This window comes from Kogia breviceps, chromosome 2, assembly GCF_026419965.1.
Source record: "Kogia breviceps isolate mKogBre1 chromosome 2, mKogBre1 haplotype 1, whole genome shotgun sequence".
Lineage (NCBI taxonomy): Eukaryota > Metazoa > Chordata > Mammalia > Artiodactyla > Physeteridae > Kogia > Kogia breviceps.
In genome coordinates, this window is record NC_081311.1 from 83145433 (window position 1) to 83159863 (window position 14431).

Genomic DNA, 14431 nt, shown 5'->3' on the forward strand with positions numbered 1-14431 from the left:
TACCTGTTGAGTAAATGAAAGAAAAAGTAAATAACTTTTGAAAAAACATTTAAAAAAACTTTTTAAAAAACATTTCACGTATATTCAAACCTTATATCCATTAGCAAGTAGGCCTATATGAGTGGAATTATAAAAAGGTATTATATTTGTAAATATGTTTATCAAAATGACTATCCACTCTACTGATTCCAGATCTAATTACACTGGAATAATTAATTGCTTTATGTCCTACTTAGAAATTTCTCAAAATTATAGCATTAGGATGTTAATATTATCTCCTAAACTATAAAATGATGTTTAATTTGCTTCTTCATGTAAGTTAAACATAATTAGAATGCTTAGTGGGCCAGAAAGAAATTTTGTTTGATGAAGCTGGTCTTTGTCTTTTAGTATTAGATTCACTTAATATAAAATGACATTATCTTTATAGATCATTTAGATTTTATATGGATTACCTTTACAAAATATTTCTAAAATACAGTCATTTCATTGTTACAGTGTTACTCATGGATTAGTTAAGATCCACTTGAGGAAGTCTATTATTTCTGCTTGCCTCTGAAATAGTTAAAGTGTTCATAAAACTTAACTCATCAGAGAGCATGGGAGATGTCATACAGATCTTGATGGCATAAACATTCCTGAAGAGTTCTGAAGTATTTTGATCATTCTGAAAATAAATTTAAAATCCAATTAATAAAGAAGTGATTTTCTAAAATGTATGCAATATAAGTAGCAAAGGAAATTCTTTAGAAATTTCATTTTAAACACTTTGTTCAAGAAGTAAGTCTTCTCTGCAGCAATGAATTTCTCACCATCTTCACTTGTTTATTATACTCAGGTGATTGGTATTAATTTGTCTCTTCCTTCTTTTTGCATCTTCACTTTGAAGTCTGATTGGAATTCCTTCTGCACAGAAAATAATTTAATTTTCATTGAGGCCTTTTCAGACTATGTACATTTGAAAAAAATATCAAAGGAATGTTCCAGAGCACCAGCTACTACAAAGGAAGTTTTTGTTGGAAACCTGAGTAAGAAAGCAACCAAAGTTATTAATCATTTTCTCAATCCTTTCCACATCCCTGATTCCTAGGATACAATTCTAATATTTCCTCTGACATAGGCATTACTATAATTAAAGCTTCCTTTACATAGTAACATTGACTCAATCAGGAGTCAAGTGCTGAGACATATTTTTAGAGGCCATTGTTTGCAAAAGATGCCTTCTTGCATTTTTTGGAATTGCCATGCATAAGCAAAATTTGATCAACAGAAAAGAAATTGTGATGGACATTCTGCAAGGTCCCAATGGTTCTGACAGCAAAAGAAAAGAAAGGGTCTAGTGAAAAAGCAATTTGCAAAAAAAAAAAAGCAATTTGCAGATGAATACGTAAGAGTATAATATCATTTCTGTGAAAAAAATTCCAATACACAAAACTATACCATTCTATTACATACACAGAATGGTGATTGTAGAAAGTATGTGGGTAGCAGTTTCCAGAAGGGTGCTGGATTTAACTTGGTATCCTTTTAATGTATGGCCCTGAGATTATATATAATTACTCATGGAATAAAACGATGTAGAGAAAGACTTCACATGATTATAGAAGAAAAGACAAAATGGGTCAAAAACTCAACTCAAAACAAATTTTTGAAGGTGGCTCTAAGGAATTAGTTTGGAAAGGTAGTGGAGTGTAAACGTGCTCTACAGAGCTCTTTGAATTAGCTGTGTAAATTGCCTCTTTTAACTTTTACAACAAGATTCAGGCAGGTAGTATTATTTGCTCTTTACAGATGGGCAAACTGAGACTCAGGAAGCTGTCTCACCTTCAAATCTCACGTACATATTAAGGGAGTTTGAATTTGAATTAGGTTCTTTCTCCAAAATCCATCCTTTTGCCAGTGCACCAGATTGCTTCCAGTAACTTCGTCAATTTTCTACTGTGACCACCTACTAACATCGTTTGTTTTTAAGTCCTTTAATCCTTTTATTATTTGAACACTCTTATTCTATTACAAACAAATGATTATATTATTGATTGGTTCTTTTAGATCAAAACAAATGTTTTACACAGTTAATGTAGAATCACTGCAGAATAAGAAAAGATTAAAGAAGGGAAAAAACTCTACGTGTCATAACATTTAAAGGTAGTCACTGTTAACATTTTGGTAAACATCCCACTGCAGTACTGTTTTATAGTCAGCTTTTACGAATTACTCATTCGGAGGACTTCCCTGGTGGTGCAGTGGTTAAGCATCCGCTTGCCAATGCAGGGGACATGGGTTCGAGCCTTGGTCCGGGAAGATCCCACATGCCATGGAGTAACTAAGCCCGTATGCCAAATTACTGAGTCTGTGCTCTAGAGCCCGCAAGCCACAACTACTGAGCCCACGTGCTACAACTACTGAAGCCCATGCGCCTAGAGCCCATGCTCCGCAGCAAGAGAAGCCACCACAATGAGAAGCCCGCTCACTGCAAGGAAGAGTAACTCCCACTCGCCGCAACTAGAGTAAGCCTGAGTGCAGCAACGAAGACCCAACGCAGGCAAAATAAATAAATAAATTAAAAAAAAAATTACTCATTCAGGACTTCCCTGGTGGCACAGTGGTTAAGAGTCGCCTGCCAATGCAGGGGACACGGGTTTGAGCCCTCGTCTGGGAAGATACCACATGCCACAGAGCAACTAAGCCTGTGTGCCACAACTACTGAGCCTGCACTCTAGAGCCTGCGAGCCACAACTACTGAGCCCACGCGCCACAACTACTGAGATTGCACTCTAGAGCCTGTGAGCCACAACTACTGAAGCCCGCGCGCCTAGAGCTTGTGCTCCGCAACAAGAGAAGCCACTGCAATGAGAAGTCCGCGCGCTGCAACGAAGAGTAGTCCCTGCTCGCTGCAACTAGAGAAAGCCCACACGCAGCAACCAAACCCAATGAAGCCAAAAATAAATAAATTTTTAGCATAGCACTGGGAGTTCACCTCTGTGCTTTGTGACCACCTAGAGGGGTGGGATAGGGAGGGTGGGAGGGAGGGTGACAAAAGAGGGAAGAGTTATGGGAACATATGTATATGTATAACTGATTCACTTTGTTGTAAAGGAGAAACTAACACACTATTGTAAAACAGTTATACTCAAATAAATATGTTTAAAAAAAAATTTACTCATTCAACAAGTATTAATTGAATGTTGAAATGTGTTATTATATAACAATGTGTTGTAAACATTTTCCCATCATTAAATATCTTCCATGGTCACACTTCTTGCACTGTAAAATTTTAAGATCGATCTCTATCCTTTTGCTTATTTAATGGAGGGTACAAGCTAATATTTTTGTATTTAATGAGAAACTCCAGAGAAATTAAATTATGATTTTAGTAATAGAATCTCTAAGTTTTCTACAGAACCAAGTGTCATAACATTTGTAATTTGTTTTATCTGCTTTTTTTTTTTTTTTGCGCAATGCGGGCCTCTCACTGTTATGGCCTCTCTCGTTGTGGAGCACAGGCTCCGGATGCGCAGGCCCAGCGGCCACGGCTCACGGGCCCAGCCGCTCTGCGGCATGTGGGATCCTCCCAGACCCGAGCACGAACCCGCGTCCCCTGCATCGGCAGGCGGACTGCTAACCACTGTGCCACCAGGGAAGCCCGTTTTACCTGCTTTGAAGCCATTTCGTTTGGGTTGCTATATGCTGGAGGTTGGCAAATTATGGCCTGAGGGTCAAATCTGACCCACTGTTGGTTTTTGTGATACAGCTTTTTGGTTTTTTAAAAATTATTTATTTATTTATGGCTGCATTGGGTCTTCGTTGCTGAGTTCAGGCTTTCTCTAGTTGTGGCAAGCAGGGGCTACCCTTCATTGTGGTGCACGGGCTTCTCATTGCCGTGGCTTCTCTTGTTGCGGAGCCCGGGATCTAGGCACGTGGGCTTCAGTAGTTGCGGCACGCAGGCTCAGTAGTTGTGGCTCGTGGGCTCTAGAGCGCAAGCTCAGTAATTGTGGCGCATGGGCTTAAATGCTCCGCGGCATATGGGATCTTCCCAGACCAGGGCTCGAACCCATGTCTCCTGCATTGGCAGGCAGATTCTTAACCACTGAGCCACCAGGGAATCCTGTGATACAGTTTATAGGAACACAACCACATTCATTTAGTTACTTGTCTTTTGCTGTTTTGTGCTACAACAGCAGAGCTGGTGGCCCACAGAAAGAGTATGGCCCCCCAAAGCCTAAAATATTTAATATGTGGGCCTTTACAGAAAAGGTTTGCTGACCCCTGATATTTACTACAATGTTGATTCCTGCTCAAAGCTTCTCTGGCCCATATGCTCACAAATCACCATATTTTGGTACTAGAGATGCAATTCCCAATAGAGCATCCAGGTCTAGAACATAATGTCAGATGCCCGAATCAGAATCTGTCTACACAGCCTCCCCCAAATCCATAAAATCAACAAAATGCAAATAAAAACATATATTACCCAGCCTGCAGCATTAGTAGGAGACAGGGAAAACTCAAACATCAAATTACCTGTAAGAAGAGAAATAAATACCAAATTCTAATAGAACTCCTGCTCCTACAAGCCTATGGAGGCTAAGAGTAGGGGGACAGTGGCTTATACAATTCCATTTAAAAGAAAAGAGGGGAGCAAGGGACTTAAAGCATTGATCAAAATCACCCCAGGAAGAAAACATTCCACATTGAGTGTAAGCACTCAGGTCTGGGAGGGGATCATTCATAGTCCTGGATACATGGAAGATGCTTGAAGGTGATGGGGCTGGAAGCAGCTGCCTCCAGTCAGGACTTGTCCTGTGGGTGTCAGTCAACAGAGCGGGGGTGGGGCACCCTGGAGACACCACAGCAAGGGGAAAAGAGAAAGTTAAATCAAGGATCCTAAACAATAGGACACACCAACACTGTCACTCTCCAACACTACCATAAACTCATTTATTTAAAAGAAACTGTATGTCCATATCCTGGTTGAATTGGGCATTCATATTATGGGTTAAGTGCCCAGCAATAGCAAAAAATTAAACCAACTCCATAAAAAGGAACTATAAGAACACAAAAATAAAACAAACAAACCAAGAATCATACTTGTAGTTAATGAAAACTCTCTCCCCCAAACCAGCCACCAAGTAGTATACTGTGACACAAAATTCTATGAATTATATAGTCTCAAATAAGCATGTAAAGATAATTTTGTAAAACACCACTTAGAATCATAAATTCAAACACTAAGAAGAAATGTGGACCTCCCACCACAAAAAAACAAATAAAACAAAACAAAAAACAGTAAGAAATGCAACAAGAATTGATCAAACTCAGCCAAGTAATTGAATAAAAAAGCATAAGTTCTAAAAAATGAAGGACTACAAAGTGCCCAAGGAAGAAGGAATTCAAATAAAGACCTAATAATAAACAATGAAGAAAGTGAGTAAAACAACAAGGGGATGAAACTGAGATAAAGATATTTTAAAAGGGATTAGAGAGAATATGATGGGAATGGAAAACAGACACACACAAAATCAACATACACATAACTGGAATCTCTGAAGAAAACAAATGAAACAAGGGAATAAAACTAGTGTTTAAAAAAATATATAACTTTCCCAAAGTGAGAAAATGTTAATATAAATATTGAAAGGGCTCACCACATACATGGGAAAAATGACCTGTGATGATGAACTCTGAGGTATAACTTAGAAAAATCAACGATGAAATATTCCCAATGTTGAAAATGCAATTAAAAGTTACTGTATGCTAGAAACTAACACAACACTGTAAACAAACTATACTTCAATAAAAAATTTTTTTAAATTACTAAACCTGCAAAGAAGCAGAGAAATGTAATCCATAAACAAAGAAAAATTAATCCAATTGCAACAGACCCAGAAACGGTGTGGAATTAGCAGAGAAATCCTTTATTTATTTTTTATTTTATTGAAGTATAGTTGATTTACAATGTTGTGTTAGTTCCAGATGTACAGCAGAATACATATATTCTTTTTCAGAGTCTTCCCTTATAGGTTATTACAAAATATTGAGTGGGTCAATATTTATTTATACAGTAGGTCCTTGTTGGTTATCTATTTTATATATAGTAGTGTGTATATGTAATCCCAAACTCCTTATTTATCTCCCCTCCCCTTTCCCCTTTGGTAACCATAAGTTGGTTTTCTATGAGCAGACAAATCCTTTAAAATACCTTTCATGAAAACACTCAAGGATGTAAAGAAAAATACAGACGTACTGAGGGGAGAAATAGAAGATATAGAAAGAAAAGGCCAAATGGAAATTCCAGACCTGAAAAAGATGATGTAACCAAAATGAAAAAAATCACTGGATGGGATTATCAGAAGACTAGACACTGAAAAAAAAAAAAAGTTCATGTGCCTGAAGATACAGCAAAAGAAATGCTTTCAAATGAAAGCACAGAGGGGACAAAAAGACTGAGGGGAAAAAACAAAAGAACTTCACTTCAGTGATCTATGGGACAATATTAAGTTGTCTAATATATGTATTATTTGAATCTCAGGAAAGTGGGAGAAGAAAACTATTTGAAGAAAAAATAGCTAGAATGTTTTCTGACTTGAAAACTATAAACATACATATCCAGGAAGCTCAAAGAAGTTAATCAGAATTAAAACAAAGAAGACAACACCAAGTCATGTTATTGTCAAATCACTGAAAACTAGTGAAAAAGAGAAACGTTTAAAAGCATTCAGAAAATAAAACACATTAGCAGTGGACCAAAGGTAATAAACACCAAAGACAATTTTCAGAAACAATAGAGCCAGAACAAAATGGAAGGACCACTATGTTTGGCTAGAAGAAAAGCCCTCAACTTAGAGTTCTACATCCAGCAAACATATTTTTAAAAAAATATTTATTGTTTTATTTGTCTGCACCAGGTCTTAGTTGCGGTATGTAGATCTAGTTCCCTGACCAGGGATCGAACCTGGGCCCCCTGCATTGGGAGCATGGAGTCTTAACCACTGGACCACCAGGAAAGTCCAAAAATATTTCTCAAAATAAAGAGTTTTCAGGCAAACAAATGGTGGGAGAATTATTATTTTTTTGGCCAGCCAGACTTGTACTAAAGAAGTATATGGAAGTTCATTGTGCTTAAGGAAAATTATGGCAGAAAAACACCACTCTACCAAAGAAGAACAGGAGAGAGAAAGTGAAGGGGCAGAAGAGGGTAAGGAAGAGAAGGAGAAAGAAGGTGGAGGAGGAGGGGAAGCAGAAGCAAGAGCAGGAAATCAAGAAGAGAAACAGAACAAGCAGAAGCAGAAGCCCCCTGTAAATAAGAGGGTCATGTGCATATGTTTATGTATTTTCTATACCTGCTTTCACATTACAATAGCAGATTTGAGTAGCTGTGACAGAGACCAGTTTACTACCTGGTTGTTTACGGAAAATGTTTGCTGACCCGTAGTCTATATATTTCAGTTAAATGGTAGAGACTATCAGATTGGATATTTGCAAGATCCAACTATATACTATCTCCAAGAAATGTGCTTAAAACATAGAGACATGGGCTTCCCTGGTGGCGCAGTGGTTGGTAGTCCGCCTGCCAATGCAGGGGACGTGGGTTCGTGCCCTGGTCCAGGAAGATCCCACATGCCACGGAGCGGCTGGGCCCGTGAGCCATGGCCACTGAGCCTGCGCGTCCGGAGCCTGTGCTCCGCAACGAGAGAGGCCACAACAGTGAGAGGCCCGCGTACGGCCAAAAAAAAAAGATCAATTCAGTAAGAAGGCATACAATTTCAATTGAGTATTTAACAGAGCATTAAAATATAAAACAGCAAAACCTCACAGAACAGAGAGTACAAGAAAAACCCATAACTATAGCAGATTTCAACATCCTTTCTCAACAACTAATAGTACACAGAAAATAAGTAAGAATACAGAAGATTTGAACATATCAACCAACTTGACCTAACTGACATCTGTAGAACACTTGACTCAGCAACAGCAGAAAATACATTCTTTTTAAGCATACAAAGACCATTCACCAGGGGAATTCCCTGGTGGTGCAGTGGTTAAGAATCTGCCTGCCAATATAGGGGACATGGGTTCAAGCCCTGGTCCAGGAAGATCCCACATGCTGCGGAGCAACTAAGCCCCTGTGCCACAACTACTGAGCCTACACTCTAGAGCTCGCGTGCCACAACTGCTGAAGCCCATGCACCTAGAGCCCATTATCTGCAATGAGAAGACCCAACTCGCTGCAACTAGAGAAAGCCCGCGCACAGCAACAAAGACCTAACTCAGCCAAAAATAAATAAATAAATTTACTTTAAAAAAAAAAGACCATTTACCAGAATAAACCATAGGCTGGGTCATAAAATAAGCCTCCAAAATTGACAGAGGATTGAAATCATAGAGAATATGTTCTCTGATCAAAATGGACTAAATTAGAGTTCAATAGAAGAAAGACATCTGGAAATTCCAAATATTTGAAAATTAAATAACACATTTCTAAATAAGCCATAGGTCAAAGAAGAAATCACAAGAGATATTAGTGCAAAACATATTTTACTGAATGAAAATAAAAACATAACATATTAACATATGGATTGCAGCTAATGTAATGTTTAGAGAGGAATTTATAACTTTAAGTGTATAAAGTATAGCATATCTAAGGCTAGCTAGCAATTTGCATATATTTTCTTGGTTGACATGTTACTAGAGACTGCTTTACCTGGAAACAACTAAAACCAGTATTTTCTCAATAACTCCATGTCAGTATTACATATGCAGCTCATTTTGAATAATTTGTAAATCCTGTTCCTGTTTTTCAAAAGTCAGATGTCCAAAGTGCTTAGAAAAGAAGAAACGTCTAAAATCATTGACTCAAGTTTCTACCTTAACAAACAGAAAAAGACAGCAAATTAAATCCAGAGTGAATTGAAAAAGGAAATTATTCACATAATAGCCAAAATCAATAGAACAGGCAACAACAAAGAAAATCAATGAAAACAAAATTGTTTTCTAAGAGAAACAAAACTGACAAGTCCTGAAACTTATATACTATTGTATATCAATTATACCTCAAAAAAACCCCCCACAAAACTGACAAAGTTTTAGCTAGATGGATTAGAGGGGGAAAAGAGAGAAAATACAAATGATCAATATTAGGAAATTAGCTAAATGTTCAAACATAGGAGTCTGGTTAAATAAACTATGATATAGTCACATGATGGAGACCCATGAAGTTGTAATAAAAATGAGGAAGAACTCTAGGACAAGATATGTGGTGGTTTCCAAGATATATTAAGTAAAATAAGTAAAATGCAGAACAGTACATGCAATATGCTCTCTTGCGTATAAGAGAAGAGGAAATAAGAAAACATACACAAATCTGCTTATAAAAAGAAATATAGGAGACATTACAACTGATACTACAGAAATGCAAATAATTCTGAGAGACTACTATGAATAAACATATGCCAACAAACTCAATAACCTAGAAGAAATGGATGAATTTCTAGAAACAGAAAACCAAGACCAAATCATAAAGAAATAGAAAACCTGAACATACAACTAAGGGACATGGAGATTGAATCAATAATCAAAAACCTCCCAAGAAAGAAAAGCTCAGGGCCAGATGGCTTCACAGGTGAATTCCACCAAATATTTAAAGAAGGATTAACACCAGTCTTTCTCAAACTCTTCCAAAAAATTGAAGAGGGAACACTTCCAAATTTATTTTACGTGGCCAGCAATACCCTGACACCAAAGCCAGACAAAACACTACAAGAAAAGAAAATTACAAACCTATATCCCTGATGAAGATAGATGTAAAAATGCCCAACAAAATATTAGCATATCAAATTTAATAGCACATTAAAAGGATCATTCACCATGAGCAAGTGGGATTTATCCCTGAGATGCAAGGATGGTTCAACATATGAAAACCAATAAATGTGATACACCACATTAATAGTATGAATGAAATGAAATATTAAAATCATATAATCATCCCAATAGATGAGAAAGCATTTGACAAAATACAACATCCTTTCATAATAAAAACATTCAGCATAATAAAGGCCAATATGGCAAGACCACAGCTAACATCATACTCAATGGTGAGAATTTTAAATTCTTTCTTCTAAGGTCAGGAACAAGACAGGAATGCCCGCTCTCACAATTTCTATTTGACATAGTACTGGAAGTCCTACCCAGAGCAATTAGGCAAGGAAAAAAAAACAATAAAGGGCATCCATAGCAGAAAGGAAAAATTAAAGTATCTGTGTTCACAGATGACATGATCTAATACATAGAAAATCCTAAAGATCCAACAAAAAATAGTTAGAACTAATAAATGAATTCAGTAAAGTTGCAGGATGCAAAATCAACACACATAAATCAGTTGCATTTCTATACACTAACAACAGACTATCTGAAAGAGAAGTTAGGAAAGCAATCCCATTTACAATAGCATTGAAAACAATAAAATACTTAGGAATAAATTTAACCAAGGAGGTGTAAGACCTTTACACTGAAAACTATAAGACATTGAAGAAAGAGGTTGAAGGAGATACAAATAAATAGAAAGATATTCCATGTTCTTGGAAGAATTAATGTGGTGAAAATGTTCATACTACCAAAAATGACCCACAGATTCAGTGTAATGCCAATCAAAACTCCAATGGAATATTTTCACAAAGATAGAAAAAAACAATTCTAATATTTGCATGGAACCACAAAAGACTCTGAATAGCTGAAGCAATCTAGAGAAAGACTAACAACACTGGAGCCATCACAATACCTGATTTCAAGCTATATTACAAAGCTAAAGTAATCAAAACCATATGGTCTTGGCATAAAAACAGACACACAGAACAGTGGAACAGAATATAGTTTAGAAATAAACCTGTAAATATATGGTCAACTAATTTTTGAAAAGGGTGTCAAGAGCACACAATGGGACAAGGGCAGTCTCTTTAATAAATGATATTGGGAAAACTGGATATTGTCATGCTGAAGAAGGAAACTGGACACCTATATTTCACCACTCACAACAATTAACCTGGAATCAAATGTAAGCCCTGAAACCGTAAAACTTTTAGAAGAAAACATAGGGGAGAAGATCCTTGACATGGGTCTAGTCTAGGCAATGATTTCTTGGATAAGTCACCAAAAGCACAAGCAACACAAACTAAAGTAAACAAGTGGGGCTACACTAAACTAAAGAGCTTCTGCACAGCAAACAGTCAGTAAATTGAAAAGGCAATCTACCGAATGGGAGAAAATATTCAAAAACCACATACATGATCCAAAACTAATAACCAAAATATGTAAAGAACTCACACAACTCAATAGCAAAAAAAGTGAACAATCCAATTATATATTGAGCAAAGGACCTGAATGGGTTCTACAAAGTAGACATACAAATGGCCAATAGGTATATGAAAAGTTGCTCAATATCATTAATCATGAGGGAAATGAAAATCAAAACCACAGTGAGGTATTACCTCACACCTGTTAGGATGGCTTTTATCAAAAAGACATGAGATAACAAATGTTGGCAAGGATGTGCAGAAGAGGGAACCCTTATACACTATTGGTGGAAATGGAAGTTGGTACACAGCCATTATGGAAAACAGTATGGCAGTTCCTCAAAAAATTTAAATTGAACTACCATAGGATCCAGCAATCCCACTTCTGAGTATATATGTGAAGGAACTGAAATCAGTATCTCAAAGATATCTGCATACCCATGTTCATTGCAGCATTACTCCCAGCAGCCAAGATATGGGAACAACCTGTTTGTCAACTGATGAATAGATAAAGAAGTTGTGGGTTTTATATATATATATATATATATATATATATATATAATTCAGACATGAGAAAGGAAAAAAATCCTATCATTTGCAACAACATGGATGGACCTTAAGGGCTGGGGATGGGGACAATGGAGAAATGTTTACGGGTACAAACTTTCAACTAGCAAATAAATAAGTTCTGTAGCTCTAATGCACAACAGATTGATTACAGTTAACAATACTGTATTATAAACTTCAAAGTTAAGACTGCATCTTAGTTGTCCTCAACATAAAAAAGAAAGTTCTGTGACATGATAAAGGTATCAGGAACACTAATCATATTGCAATATATAAATGTATCAAATTAACACACTGCATGCCTTACATGATGTTATATGTCAATTATATTTCAATAAAGAAAAATACAGGATGGATAAACCAGAAAATAATAAGACTGGTTACTCACAGAGGCAAGGAGGTGAAGTGGATGGATGGAAGGAATAGGGATAGATACTTCTCTGAATGTAACTTCTTTAATAGTTTCCCTTTGAAATCATGTTAATGTTTTACATATCTAAAAAATTAAATCAATAAGGAAGGGTGAATGCCCTAACACTGAATGCAAACACAACTAAACAACCCTAGCTGGATGCAAATTCATAACACTGAAGGGAATAAAAATGAAAACTAAATCAATTACTTTTGAACATAGTTCTTTGACTATATATTCTCAATCTAGGAGAAAAAAAGAACTCAGACCAATCTTGAAATCAATATTTGTTTTTGTTTTGTAGTAGTATGTGTGTGGTAATTATGAAACTGTTTTACTTGTAGCAAATTGTGTTAATGTCTGTACCCATAGTTCACACTACAGAGGAAGGGAGATACAAATAAAGAACAGGGGAAGGCAAGGAAGAACCTTGTGGTATTGGATTGGAATTGGAGGTATCAGTATGAACTCATGATTACTTAGCTCTGTAGGCTGAAAGGGTCTAGAAGCAATGATATCCTAGTTGCAATAAGCACACTTATAATCTAGATCTTGGTTTCCAGATACCATTACTCACTAAAAGGATGCAGGGGTCACTGAATAAATGACTGATCCCAGGGTTGAGGCAGGGAAGGCCTAATTTGAGCCTGGAACATCTTGTTGAACCAGAAGTGCTCAAACAAACAAACAAAATATACGTAGCATGGAAAAAAGACACAGAAGTCTTGAAGGAACTCCTACTATCCATGTCTGGGACACTTTGAGCACAAAAATAAATAAAGATGCAATGGATTAAAATCCACTGAATTAAATAGGATCCATGAGTCTATATTGATGATTAAATAAAGAAAGGAAGGCTCTTCTTTACAGTAAAATGCTCACTAGTTAGTGTGAAGGGAGTAGTGGGGTTGGATAAACACTATTTTGGTTCAGGCAAGAATTGCTAAGGAATATTATATCTAGTTTGATGAGGACTTAAAAAGTGTCTCCCCACATATTACTTATTAATTCCACAGAGAAAAACAGTAACTATACAGCGGAGACAATAGATAAGACAATACCTTGACCAGATGATCAAAATTAATATAACCAGTTAAGGACAGATGGACACCATGTACCCCAAATGTGAAACCCAGAAAAGGACATGACATTACTTCCTTAGTATTTCAGCCAGAGAGTGTATAATCTGAATCTAGCTCTAATCACGAGGAAGACAAATCCAAACTGAAGAACATTCTGTAAAACAAATGACATATATTCTTCAAAAATGTCAATGTCATAAAAGAAAAAAAATGTTGAGAATTAAATAAAAATGCCTTTTAAATTTAACAACTAGAACATCATTGCCAATTTGGTAGTGATAGAGATAGAAATCAGAGCCCAGTGGGCTCCAAGAGTGAATGGGAACGAAAAACACAGCATCCAGGTAACTCCTGTGAGGAAAGGAGACAGGGCGAACAAGGTACACCAATTCATAAATGGTTAATAGTACACTTTTGTGGGGGACATAATAGGCTGAGCGACACGAATATGCTATCTTTATGGGGCAAATGGTGTTAGAAAAACTGTATATTTACATTCAAAAGGATGAAATGGGATGGACCCTTATCTATGCCATCCACAAAACTCAACTCAAAATGTATTAAAAATTTAAACCTAAGACCTGAAACTGTAAAGCTCCTAGAGGGAAACATAGTGGGAAAGTCATAATATTAGTTCAGGCAATGATTTCTTGGATATGACACATAAAGGATAAGCATCAAAAGCAAAAACAGACAGGTGGCACTACATCTCACTAAAAAGCTTCTGCACAGCAAAGGAAACATAAACAGTGAAAAGGCAGCCTATGGAATGGAAGAAAATATTTGCAAACTATATACATCTAAGGTGCTGATATCCTTACATAAAGGACCTACTGCAACTACGATTCAATAGCAAAATAAAGAAATAACCCCCCAAATAGACAAAGGACTTGAAAGGACATTTCTCCAATGAAGACACACAAATGACCAAAAGGTACATGAAAAAGTGTTCAGCATCACTAATCATCAGGGATATGCAAATCAAAACCACAATGAGATATCAACTCAAACCTGTTAGGATGGATATTATAAAAAAAAAACAAAGCAAAACCAAAAAATAACAAGTGTTGTCAAGGATGTGAAGA

The 14431-nt window shown here is 36.5% G+C and overlaps 1 long non-coding RNA gene across 1 annotated transcript in view; it reads right to left on the reverse strand.

Annotated features, from left to right (window-relative positions):
* Positions 1 to 608: 608 nt before the first annotated feature.
* LOC131750636 (uncharacterized) overlaps positions 609 to 14431 on the reverse strand; it is a 28264-nt gene continuing 14441 nt past the window's right edge. The window contains exons 2-3 of the long non-coding RNA XR_010839023.1: positions 813 to 906; positions 609 to 667 (exon numbers count right to left, since the gene is read on the reverse strand). This is a non-coding gene — a long non-coding RNA (uncharacterized lncRNA). The remainder of the gene's footprint in view (positions 668 to 812; positions 907 to 14431) is intronic.